A 9,813-nucleotide genomic window follows, 5' to 3' on the forward strand; every position below is an offset into this window, starting at 1 on the left:
TGAAATGGAACACATAAAGATTGATATCCTCGGCATTAGTGAGCTGAAATGGACTGGTATTGGTCATTTTGAATCAGACAATTATATGGTCTACTATGCCAGGAATGGCAACTTGAACAGGAATGGCATTGCATTCACAGTCAAAAAGAACATTTCAAAGCATTATATACCATCTATATATTTATAAATTCAAATATATGTCTACAGCCCTGTCTTCTCAGAATTGCACATTTAATTGTCTCTGAGATATCTTCATTTAGGTGTGAAACAGGCATCTCACATTTCACTTGACCAAACCTTAACTCCTAATTTCACTTCCCAACCTTCTTGTCTTAGTTATTTAGTGCTCCTGTAACAGAAATACCACAAGTGGATAGCTTTAACTACCATTAATTTATTCTCTCACGGTCTCGGAGGCTAGAAGTCCGAAGTCAGGGTGTCAGCTCCAGGGGAAGGCTTTCTCTCCGTTGGCTCTGGGGGAAGGTCCTTGTCATCAGTCTCCCCTGGACTAGGAGCTTCTCAGCACAGGGACCCTGGGTCCAAAGAATGCACTCCCCTCCTGTTTCTTCATTCATGGTGGTAGGTCTCTGCTCGCTTCTCTCTTTTATATCTCAAAAGAGATTGACTCAAGATACTGTCTAATCTTGTAGATTGAGTCCTGCCTCATTAACATAACTGCCACTAATTCTGCCTCATTAACATCATAGGATTTACAGCACAGGAAAGTCACATCAGATGATGAAATGGTGGATAATCACACAATACTAGGAATTATGGCCTAGCGAAGTTGACACACATTTTGGGGGGACACAATTCAATCCATAAAACTTCTCTTCTCTCAGTCTTGCTCATTTCCAGAATTGACACAATTATTTTTATTTTTACAATTTCTTTTCTTTTTTTTTTTTTGTTGTTGAGAATATACACAGCAAAACATATACCAAGGAACTGGCACAATTATTTGACCAGTTGCTCAGGCCAAAAACCTTGGAGTCATCATTACTTATCTCTTACTCTCAAACCTCACATCATCAAATCCTGTAAACTCTACTTTCAATATATATCCCAAATCTGATCACTTCCTACCTCCTAGTCAGAGGTGCAGCTAATACATAGACAGTTACCAAAAAGTCTAATCTATTCACCTCTCACCTGGATCACTGTAGTAGCCTCCTAGCTGGTTTCCCTCATCTACTCTTGTACCCTCAGAGTCTACTCTAAACACGGCAGCCAGATTAATTCCTTAAAAGCATCAAGTAAGATAATGTTAACTCCCTGTTCAAAATCTCCAGTAGTTCTCATCACACTTGGAGAAAATCCCAATTGTTTATCATGGACTCCAAGGTCATGGGTGAACTGCCCCTAGGTCACCACTCTGACCTACTGTAGTTTCCGATGTCTCTCCTCCATGGTTTGTGCTCCTTCTTGTTGTTCCACAGGTCTGTCAATCAAGCAGCTTTCTGTCTTGGTACCTTTGCACTTGCTCTTTTCCCAGGTACTCTACGGCAATCGGTTTGGTTTTGGTTTTGGCTCTCCAGCTATTCGCGTGATTTACTCCTTCCATTTATTCACATCTCTACTCAAAATGTCATTTCCTCAGAGAGGCCTCCCTGATTTTCTCTCCAAAGTCATGCCCTTGCCTTACCACTCATAGCACTAATCAGCATTTGTTTGTATTTGTCTCCTCTAATAGAATGTACATTCTAGGCGGGCAGAGTACTTTACTGAATATTTTGTTTGCCTATTTTCCCCCATCCCCCATCAGCTGCACCTAGACTATACTAGTAAGGATGCAATAAATATTTTCTGAATGGATATATTTGGCAATGTGTGTAAATGATAGACTGGGTTGGAAGATTAACAGTAAAAAAAAAAATTTCCATTTTCTTTTTTTTATAGTATTTTAGATGGGGGTTTACAGAGCAGATTAGTTTCTCATTAAACAATTAATACATTTATTATTTTGTGACATTGGTTGCCACCCCCATGACATGGCAGCACTCTCCCCTTCTCAACCTTGAGTTCCCCATTACTGGATTTCCTGTCCCCTCCTGCCTTCTCATCCTTGCCCCTGGGCTAGTGTACCCATTTAGTCTTGTTTTGTTTTATGGGCCTGTCTAATTTTTGGCTGAAGGGTGAACCTCAGGAGTGACTTCGGTACTGAGATAAAAGGGTGTCCGGGGACCATACTCTCGGGGTTTCTCCAGTCTCTGTCAGACCAGTAAGTCTGGTCTTATTTTATTTGTGAGTTAGAATTTTGTTCTACATTTTTCTCCAGCTCTGTCTGGGATCCTCTATTGTGGTCCCTGTCAGAGCAGTTGGTAGTAGTAGCCAGGCACCATCTAGTTGTCCGGGACTCAATCTGGTGTAGGCTGTGGTAGTTGTGGTCCATTAGTCCTTTGGACTAGTCTTTTCCTTTTGTCTTTGGTTTTTTTCATTCGCTTTTGCTCCAGACAGGGTGAGACCAGTGGAGTATCTTAGATGGCCGCTCACAAGCTTTGAAGATCCCAGATGCTACTCACCAAAGTATGATGTAGAACATTTTCTTTATAAACTATGTTATGCCAGTTGAGCTAGATGTTCCTGAAGAAAATTTTAGAAAGAAATGGCTTTAAAGATGAAGAACAATAAAGTTTTAAGTTGGAAATAGAGTTCACAGACTATATAGATTGGGCATATAATCTCAAAGGCCTTCTGTATTAGCAGGCATCTTGAAGAGTGAAGTCACGAGTATAAGATCTTAGGCAGTGATAAGGATTCTGGTGGACCAGGCAATGTATCCCAGTCTAGAGGTATTTAAACCTATTAACAAAATACTACAAACACTGTACTGGCCAAAGAAATACTTCTAAATATACAGCACAATTCTGCTCCAGCTATCAGTTTGCAAATGCTGATAGCATGCAAATTCTATGAAAATGTAGTTGTGGTCCTTCTAATGAGTTGTTATAAATGTAAAAATGCCTGGTGTAAGTCATGGAAACTACACTGAACAAGCCAGGAGTTTGGCCTTTTGGGCTCTGGAAGAATCTCTTCCAGTGACCCATCTGTGACTTTGGGCCAAAAAATTGGCTATTGTAAGCTTCAAGTCATCCACCCTTAGTTGTAGATATAAATGCTACTTCCTTCAGTACAAAGAGATAAATACTTCTAATGGCCCACAAAGGTAAAAATAATTAGTATGCTATTATAAAGCATTTAAATTTCTTAGAAAAATGTTGCTTTTTATGCATATTTTATTTCATCTCCTTTTTTTCTGTCTGAAGAAAAGCAGACATACCTTCAGTCAAATCTCTCATTTTAATCCATGTTTTACCCATAAAATATGCGTAATGAATGTATTGATGAATTACTATGCAGGCTGGGAAACTGCATGCTGGTTTGCTTGAGGATTCAATTAAAATTGAGCAACATTATTTTGAATAATCAAATACTGTTCTGAATAAGTAATTCAAGTAAACAACGCAATTAGTAACAAGCTATGGTGAAGAAGTCGGGTGGGAGTAATATGTTGTGTGCCGCTGAATCAATTCCAACTCATAGTGAACCTATATGGCACAGTAGAACTTCCCCATAGGGTTTCCTAGGCTGTAATCTTTACAGAAGCAGACTTGCATAACTTTCTCCCTCAGAGCGGCTGGTGAGAGTGGCTGGTGGGTTTGAACCTCTGACTTTCTGGTTAGCAGCCAAAGGCTTAAGCATTGTGTCACCAAGGCTCCTTTATATATGCCCTGGTGGAGAAGTGGTTAAGAGCTCAGCTACTAACCAGAAGGTCGGCAGTTTGAATCCACCAGCTGCTCCTTGGAAACACTATGGGGCAGTTCTACTTGTTCTATAGGGTTGCTATAAGTCAGAATAGACTTGATGGTTATGGGTTTGGTTTTAGTTTGTTTTATATATACACATATATATGTGTATATATATATACACATATACACACATATATGTATAATTTCAGAATGGATGAAATAAAATAATAGCTTGTTGGAATATAAAAGTTTATATTGGAATTAATAATTCTTTTCAATAACAGTGAAGAATTTTAGTTTGCATTAACTATATGACCTTCTTTGATAATGCAAGTTTTATAAAATTTTAATGTTTTCATAGTGTTATACTTAGTGCTAGTGTAAAAGACCTTCCCTACCAGTGGGCAAATCCAGGGCTAATATAAAAATTGGGACTGTATTTATATCATATGTCTTGCATTGAATTATATCCCCCAAAAATGTGTGCATCAATTTGGCTGGGCCATGATTCCCAGTACTGTGTGGTTGTCCTCCATTTTGTGATTGTAATTTTATGTTTAAGAGGATTAGGGTGGGATTGTAACACCCTTACCCAGGTCACATCCCTGATCCAATGTAAAGGGAGTTTCCCTGGGGTGTGGCCTGCACCACGTTTTCTCTCTCAAGAGATAAAAGGGAAAGGGAAGGGAGCAGACAGCAGGGAACTCATACCACCAAGAAAGCAGTGCCTGGAGCAGAGCACATCCTTTGGACCTGGGGTCCCTGCGCGGAGAAGCTCCTAGTCTGGAGAAACATTGATGAGAAGGCCCACAGACAGAAAGCCTTCCCCTGGAGCTGATGCCCTGAATTTGGACTTTTAGCCTACTTTACTGTGAGGAAATAAACTTCTCTTTGTTAAAGCCATCCACTTGTGGTATTTCTGTTATAGTAGCACTAGATGACTAAGACTCCATACAAACAGCTGGATGAAAAACAACCTAGGAAAGCATTCATGTGACACAGTTAAGTAATCCAAACACATCTATTTATTCTGAATGGTCTGAGTATTTTTAATATTTGAATGACACAGTTCCTATTTTGATTATTTTTACTAATTATTTGCTATCATTTCATAAGCTACTTCTAGGAGAAACCTTTATGAGAACTTCAAAGGAAAATGTAATTTTCATTATTATTTGGGTGGCAGAATTATGGTAGCTAATATTATCACAAGTTAAAGAGAAATCCAAAGAAGAAAAATAATTATCTCTAAATTGATTAAGGATAGGATTATGGAATTTGGATAATTTATAGACCTTGTAAAGGAGCCCCAGTGGTGCAGTGGTTGAGTGCTCGGCTGCTAACTGAAAGGTTGGTGGTTTGAACCTACCAAATTCTTTGAGAGGGAAAGATGTGGCAATCTGTTTCCGTAAAGATTTACAGCCTTGGAAACCCTATGGGGCAGTTCTACTCTGTCCTATAAGGTCACTATGAGTCAGAATCCACTGGATGGCAACAGATTTAGTTTTTTTGCTATAGACCTTGTCATTGCCCCCAAAACTTCCTCCTCATGTCTAACCTAAATTTGCATTCCTCTAATTTAAACATTTTCCTGCTCGTCTTGTCAGTGGAAAGAGAAACTTTACAGTCAGTTATATTATTTTTTTTCCCCCCACATTTTGGAAATATCAAAAGTAAAAACAACAAACTACTAAGGGAAGATCTGAATTGCATTGTTAGTTGCTCCTGTCTTCTTGTTGCATTGAGGCAGTATAGTGGTGAAAACACATCCAATGTTTGAACTTTTGTGAAAATCTTCACTTTATCAATCTTACTAATGAAGGCTGCAAAAAATTTTTGCTCTCCCAGATATAATTGTGAAGGCTGACAAGTCCCAAATCCATAGGTCAGGCAGCAGGCTGGAGACCTCTGTTAGCTCATGAGATTGCAGGGGCTGGCAGCTTCTACAGGCGTAGGTCCTAAGAACTGGAGGTCAAGTGAGGAGAAGAGTGCAGGGTTGAGAGGGAGAGAGAGAGAGCGAGAGAGTGCACGAGCTAGCTTTACTTTGGAAGCAGGCCACACCTTGGAAGAAACTCCCCTTTTAACTGATTGGCTGATCACATCAGATCGCATCGTGGGAAGTGATTACATTATATTACATTATGGAAGAGCAACCAATCCAGTATCTGCCAAATCACTGAGAATCACATCCTAGCCAAGTTGCCACATAACATTAATCATCACAACTGGTTAGTCACAGTTTTGATTACTGGTTGATTATTCTCTCAACCAACATATTATGAAGTACCTTCTACGTGCCAGATGCCTACTATGTGCATGTGTTACAATCACACAAAAGTCTTTCTTATTTCTGAAGAACTTATGTAACTTTACATGATGACATGATTCATCAGATCTTATGAACGTTCTTTATAGGTCCTATGGCAGAAATTCTCATTTGTGTGTGTCTTGAGTGACAGACAGTTATTTTTATTTTATGGGCATTCTAAAATTGTGTGTTTGTTTTCGCTTCTTTCATCTGGGTGTTAGGAAGCTCAGAGTAAAAATAGTGGCCCATGTCTGATAAAGTGTATAGGATCTATGGCATGTATCTTGGATAATAATGTTATCCTGGGTTTTATCTTTTCCTATTTCCTTATTTTCTTTTCACCTGATTCTGTCATTGTAAAAGTGGCACGGCAGCAGTGTCTGACATTCTCTAATTTCATAAGGACGAAGGAGAATCAAGATCAACAGCCCAAGGCTGATTCTTATGAGGCGGACATCAGACATGCCTCCTCTCTCTGCCATCTTTACCACTTCTGATACCAACCATCCCTCCCATGGAACTCTTTACTTTTCTGCTGAGTTCAATAATTCATTGCAATGGCCATACAGAATTCACAGACAATATTCATGATTATGGGGTTTATTAGGGAAGTAATAGTTTACAATTCAGGTTCAGAAATGCTCAGGATACAGTTCTTCCATCAGGACAGCCTCTTTCAGCCATGCCCACAGGCATGTCTCTTTCTGGCGCGCAGCCTCTGCCCTACTTGGGCAAGTGTTACAAAGCTCTTTTAGCTCTGCCCGTGAGTGCACAGAGGCACCCTACTCTGCCAGTAAGCCTTGTCTTGAAGGCACTCAGCTCTACCTCCCTGGGTTAGCAAACCTAGCTCCACCAAGTACCCAGAGGTACCCTACTCCTCCAGCAAGCCTCCTGCCCTCAGGCACTCAGCTTTCTCACTAGGTGGGCTTCCTGTGCCATCTCCTGCCAGTCTCCTGCCTCTGCTGCCACAGTTTCTCTGCAGCTGCTTCTTGCTGTCTGCAGTGTTACCGCTCTCCCTGTCTGTCTTCCGTGTTACAGCTTCTCTCTCTCTCAGTGTCTGTAGTAGATACTTAGCTTTTGGGTACCCATCCATGTGTGTATCCTTAGGAGCAAATGAGTGAGCATGTGTGAGAGAGAAATGGAGGGAAAATAGAGAGAGAGAAGTTGAGATAGAGAAAGAATTTAGGTTGGCATATTTCTTAGTGAACAAACGCTTCAGCTGGGCAGATACCATGAACCTTGTTTATATGGTGTTTTTTCTTAAAATTGGTGGTTTCAAGCCACTTAGATTAATAACAAAGAAGTATACCAGGTGTAGGGGATAGAAGGATCTTAGAGGGTGAAGGAAGAGTGTGCCCAAGGCAGTTCCCTCTTTCTTGTACTCTTAGGGCATCAGCGTATGTCTCTAAGGTGGAGGTGAAATCATGTACCTGGAAGGCTGTTGTGGGGAACAATCACAACCACCTCCTTGGATATACCCTTTGTTTTAAAGTTGTTGTTTTCCAATACTGCATCTTAATGTAAAAGTTTATTCCCTAAGTGAAGCTGATCTCATTTACGCAGGAAAAAAAATTCTTGGCTTCTGCCTTCTCCCTTTATTGCCACTCTCCCTCTTCTGTACCCCAGACTATTTTCTTAAAGAAAAGAAGTCAGTGATTTGGCCACCTGGTTCCAGAACTATTGCCAGCCCTTGCTGTGTGCTCAGCATGGTTTCAAACTCCCAAAGTCCCAATTGCTTTATAAAACCTTAAAATTACTTAGTGATGCTTATCAACAGCTAATATTAATGGGTAATGATGATAACCACAGATGTCTTCCCAGAACGACAGCATAGAATCAATCTAGTCTGGGCTATTTTCTTGCAAGAAAATGTTAAATAATTATGGAAGTAAGGCATCATATTTTTAAACATTTCTCATCTTTTACCTTGTAATAAAATTTTCTGTATTTTTTGTACTAAATTACAATTCCTGCCTGTTTTACAATAATAGTATCTAATGCAATTGGTTGAACTCTAACCAAGGAAAAGAAAACATACTAGAAAAATTTCAAACTTAAAACTTCATTTCAATTTTTTTTCTTTAAGATGATCATAATGTACTTATTATATGCAAAACTCTGCATTATGGGCTGGAATATAAATATAATACAAATCTAGTCTCCAAGGAGCTTAGCATTTAGAAGAAGAGATAGGTATGTAAGTGTCGAGCAACAACAAAATCTTATCATCTTAATAGTTAGTACCAGAATTATTTTTAAGGAGAAGACTGTCTTTGTTTAGAAAAATACCTCGATATAAGGTACTTAGGGTAGAAGGTGAGACAGTCAGGACCTGGGTTAATTCTGAGGAAGAAACAAAAGAAATAGAAACTGCCCTGAATTTGAAAGAACTAGAAATTTGAGGGAGGAAGAAGAGCAAAGAAAATAAGGGAAGCAAAAATGAGAGGAAACCGGAGTTGGCAGAATTTCATGAGGGCATATCTAACATTGAATATTGAGTTGTTTGCTCTGTCTCTCAATCCTTCATGAAATTTGACCACAAACACAAAGGCCTTTGTGTATAGGGAGGATTTTGTTTTGTTCTTGTAGTTGTCTCCCTTCCCTTCTGTCTCAGGCTGGGTTCTCTAGAGAAGCAAAACCAGTGAAGCATATGTGTGTGTGTGAGTATGTATGTTGTTGTTGTTGTTAGGTGCTATCAAGTCGGTTCTGACTCATAGTGACACTACAGGACAGAGTACAACTGCCCTATAGGGTTTCTAAGGAGTGGCTGACCTTGGAACTGTTGACCTTTTGGTTAGCAGCTGAGCTCTTAACCAGTTCGCCACCAGGGCTTCTTGTGTGTGTGTGTGTGTTTGTGTGCGCGTGTGTGCATGTATATATATATATGTAGAGAGAGAGAGACAGAGAAAGAGAGAGAGAGATGTATATCAAGGAAATGGCTCATGCAGTTGTAGGGGCTGCAAAGTCCCAAGTCTGTGTGTCAGGCATCAAGCTTGTGGTTTCTCCTGACTCACATAGCTGTAGGGGCTGATGAACCCAAGATCGGCAGGTCAGACAGCAGCTGCTGGTTCAAGTCCCAAGAACTGGAGGTCAGATGATGATGAGCCGGATGCAGGATCCAGAGCGTGCAAAAGCCAGATAGCTTTGCCAGAAAGTCCACATATATTGGATGCAGTCCACACCTCCAAAGAAACTCTCTTTCACCTATTGGCAACCCATAGCAGATCTCATCATGGAGGTGATTACATCATTACATAACTGCCAAACTACATCATAACTGCCAAACCACTGAGAATCATGCCCAAGCCAAGTTGACACACAACCTCAACCATCACACCTTCATTCTTTTCTTCTTTCAATCTCTCCCGGACCCTCTCTGTCTCTCTCTCTCTCAAGTGCGAACCAAGGGGAAGGCTGAACTCCTAGTGCTGTCTGATCTATGTGAGGACTATCAGGTCCCACACTTACAGGGTGGAGAGATGACCTGAAAATCTAACTCCTTTGGTGGAAATGGTTACTCAGAGCCAGGTGTGGCATTGAGAATGTGAGACTTTCCTGAATTCACAGAAAGCTGGGAGAAGGCCTGAGCTTTCTGTAGGACATGGAATTTGGGAGATATTTAGATCTTTTATTTTTTGATTACTCCATCTCACTTTCTTTCCTTCCATCCTCACAAAATTTCACAAGATTCCTTTGTGGTACTATTTGTTTATTTTCCTGGAGTAAGTACTTGCATTCTATCTGTCTGTCTGTCTG

This window comes from Trichechus manatus, unplaced genomic scaffold, assembly GCF_000243295.1.
Source record: "Trichechus manatus latirostris isolate Lorelei unplaced genomic scaffold, TriManLat1.0 scaffold00043, whole genome shotgun sequence".
NCBI classification, from domain to species: Eukaryota; Metazoa; Chordata; class Mammalia; order Sirenia; family Trichechidae; genus Trichechus; species Trichechus manatus.